This window comes from Gekko japonicus, unplaced genomic scaffold (assembly GCF_001447785.1).
Source record: "Gekko japonicus isolate JY-2015 unplaced genomic scaffold, Gekko_japonicus_V1.1 scaffold5, whole genome shotgun sequence".
NCBI lineage: Eukaryota > Metazoa > Chordata > Lepidosauria > Squamata > Gekkonidae > Gekko > Gekko japonicus.
Window position 1 is genome coordinate 215478 of NW_015168652.1, and position 3702 is coordinate 219179.

At 47.5% G+C, this 3702-nt stretch overlaps 1 protein-coding gene across 1 annotated transcript in view; it reads left to right on the plus strand.

Annotated features, from left to right (window-relative positions):
- ATXN7L1 (ataxin 7 like 1) overlaps positions 1 to 3702 on the plus strand; it is a 127794-nt gene that overhangs the window by 104992 nt on the left and 19100 nt on the right. The window lies entirely within an intron of this gene.

The following is a 3702-nucleotide window of genomic DNA, read 5'->3' on the forward strand; positions in this document are numbered from 1 at the left end:
TTTCCGTGGTCATGTGGCCGGCATGACTAAACACCAAGGCGCACGGAACGCTGTTCCCTTCCCACCGAAGTGGTACCTATTTATCTACTTGCAATGTCTTGCTTTCGAACTGCTAGGTGGGCAGGAGCTGGAACTAGAGACGGGAGCTCACTCCGTCATGCGGCACACTCGGGTCTTGAACTGCTGAACTACTGACCTTCCACAGCCTGCAGTTCAGCGTCTTAACCACTTGAGCCACCGCAGCTCCTATAAATACTAATAGTAATAATCATTAAATAGTCAACTCATATTCATAAGTAAATGGGTCTAAATACAAAATCCATCATTTCCTAAGCCAATACATTTCTGGTCAGTTGGAGGAACAGGCTTCTAAACTAGTGGTCCAACCCCTGGCTTGGGGCCTTCACATGAGTCGCAGGGCCCCACATGATGGGTCACAAGCTCCTCTAGAAGTGCCATTTTTTGTTGCTTTCGGGAAGGACTGGCTGCTAAGGGCCAGGCCTACAGAGCCAGGGCACCATGCCTCCCGTCCGTCTTTGCACACATGCTGGGACTGGAGCCGATGGATCGCCGTGCGAGGTCACTCAGTGGTGGGGAGGATTCCCTTTCCACATGGGCGTTGTTCAGAGACTCTGGGTCCTCCTCTTTCTGTCACATGACTCTGACGTCACATGCTTGCAGTTCAGGGGGACCCGGCGTCCATTATTTATTGATTCATTCTAAACATTTCTGTGCCACTTTACCGCCCAAACAGGGCCCCCGAGGTGGCCAAGAGTGAAAGGCGGGTCTTGAGACTGGAAAGGGCCTGGCTAACATAACCTGTTCTCCCTTAAATCTGGGGATTGTTCCCAATGCAAATCTTCCAGCAGTACACCTCTATCAACTCATAGCTCCAAATTTGCGTAGAGCCATCTCCTTGGCTAGATTTAATGTCCTTCCTTCAGCTATCTTATCTGGCGGATTCCAAGGGGGTTCCCAACCCTAGCAGGTGCTGTCCTTGTATGAAGGACTGTGTTGGGACCAGTGTTCCCTCTAAGCTGAGTTAGTGTGAGCTAGCTCACAGTTTTTTAGCCTCTGGCTCACACATATTTGTCTTGGCTCGGGAAGGAGGGCTCCAGAGCAAACTAATTTATGCAGTAGCCAAATTGCTCACTCACAACTTTTTTCTGCTTGTTCTTGAGTTCCATCAACACCTTGTTTCTTCTTACATTTGCATTACAAACAATTCTCTTTTTTTTTTTCACCCGTGCAGTTTTAAAAAATCCGGCGGCTGCGGCTTTGCAAAATCATGGCAGCCATGTTTGCTCCGTCGTCAGTCTCTGCTTCTGGGGCGTTTTCTGGACACCCCCCGCATTGCCGATTGCGGGGGGGGGGAAATAAAGCCCCTTGCTCCAGCAGTCCATTCCAGGTCCGCTGGTCGGGGTTCCCCGGCAACCGGAGCCCCTGAAAGAAGACTGACGCGTTCGGGCGGCTCAGCGTTCGCTAGAGCACGTCCGTCGTCGCGCCATACCGGAAGTGCTCTCCCAGTATCAAAAACATTTTGTAGAATAGGAAGTTCCGTTCAAGTGAGATGTGTTAGCAGGTTCCCAGCATTCTCTTTCTGTCACGGCATTCCCAGCATTCTTTTTCAGTATTCTCTTTCCAGGTGTATACATGCTGTCAAGTCACTTCCGACTTCTGGCAACCCTATGAATTAATGACCTCCAAAATATCCTACCATTAACAACCATTCTCAGCTCTTGCAAACTGAGGGCCGTTGTTTCCTTTATTAAGTCAATCCCTCTCCTGTTAGGTCTTTCTCTTTTCCTTCTGCCTTCAACTTTTCCTAGCATTATTGTCTTTTCTAGTGACTTTCAACCTTTCTTTCTTTCTCTCTCTCTCTCTGCCTTCCTTCCATTGTGCCTTCCTTCCTCTCTCTCTTCCTTCCTTCCTCCCCCTCCATCATCTATTTGCTTTCTTTGTTTATTTCTCTCTCTCCCTCTCCTTATTTTTTCCATGTATTTCATTCTTTTCACCTTTCTCTTTTTTTCTTCCTTCCTTCTGTCCTTCATCCCCCTCCCTCCCCATCTATTTGCTTTCTTTGTTACTCTCTCTCTTTCCCCCTTCCTTCCTCCCTTTCCCATCTATTTGCTTTCTTTGTTTCTCTCTCTTTCTCTCTTTCTTTCCACCTCTCTCTCTCTCTCTCTCTGACTTAGACAAATAAATATAATTAGCAAACAAATAAATATTGGACAAATAAATATCATTATCAATATCTGTTTTATCCTCGTTTTTGGCACTCATTTAATGTTAATAAAAAGAAAATTTGCATATTTCCCAATAAAAACATGTGTGTAATATTTGTTTATGTCTTGTGGCTCTCAAGTTAGACCACCCCTAGTCCAGGAGGATGCAAATAATAAATGGAAATAAATCTGAAGAAGTGAGCAGTGAGTCCAGTGTTCCCTCTAAGTTGTGGAGTCTTGTGAGCAAAAATTATGCTTTGTGAGCTACTGGCTTTATAGTTGTGAGTGAGCGATTTGGCTACTGCATAAATTAGTTTCCTCTGGAGCTGTCCTTCCTGAGCTAAGACAAAAATGTGTGAGCTGGAGGCTAAAAACTGTTAGCTAGCTCACACTAACTCAGCTTAGAGGGAACACTGGCAGTGACTCACAAAAGCACATACCCTACCACAATTTTGTTAGTCTTTAAAGGTGTTACTGGACTCTTACTCTTTCTACTGCTATTAGAAACCACAATATTCAAAAAACAGTAGGGAAACATTTTAACCTTCCAGAGCGTTCAGTTGCTGACCTAAGAGTAGCAGTACGCTTACAAAGGAAATTCAAAGAGAGATTAGAAAGAGATATACTGCTGAATTGCAACTGATCATGAAGCTCAAGACAATGCAAATTCCTGGACTGAACTGAGGCCTAGATTTCTTCTGTCATTACCAAGGCCTGCTATTGTCATTTGGCATCTGAAATCACTTCACTCTCCAAGATATAGGGACCTATGGACTCAAATTCCAGCTGTATCTGAAGTAAGGTTGCCAGACACCCCGATTTGGTGGGGGTTCTACCCGCCTGGCCAGCTGGGCGGCAGGGGAAGCCCCGCCCCCAAGCCCAGCACTGGCGGCCACCCCTCTCCCTTCTCTTTTGAGAGAGAGGAGGGAGAGGGGCGGCTGCAGACCACGCACTCGATCTCCGAGTGGCATTGTGGGGGCCTCCTTTAAGTGCTTGCAGCCATCCAGGCAGGGCCCTGCATTCCCAATCTCCGAGCAGCAATGCCGCTCGGAGATCAGGTGCCCTCCAGCTGCAGGCACTCCAAGGAACTCCTTTAAGTGTATGTAGCCAGTGAGACCATCCCCACAGGGGCAGGGCTTGGAACCAGGACATCCCCAACCTGACAGCATCACGTTGGGGATGCCCCGCCCCCTCTGGGAACACCCCCCCAAAAAAAAGTTCCCCACCGGGGACAAAGATGGACTTGGCAACCCTAATCTGAAGAAGTGAGCAGTGACTCATGAAAGCTCATGCCCTGCCACAAATTTTATTAGTCATTAAGGTGCTGCTGGATTCTTACTCCCTTTCACTAATAAAGAATGCATGCTGTGCTGTTAGGTTTCTCCCCCCCCTTTGTTAGAAATGGAAAGGGGGTTCTCTCCAAGTGCCATGGGGTTCTCTCTCTTGTTCTCTCCCTGGCGTGCTCTCTGTGGCTCTT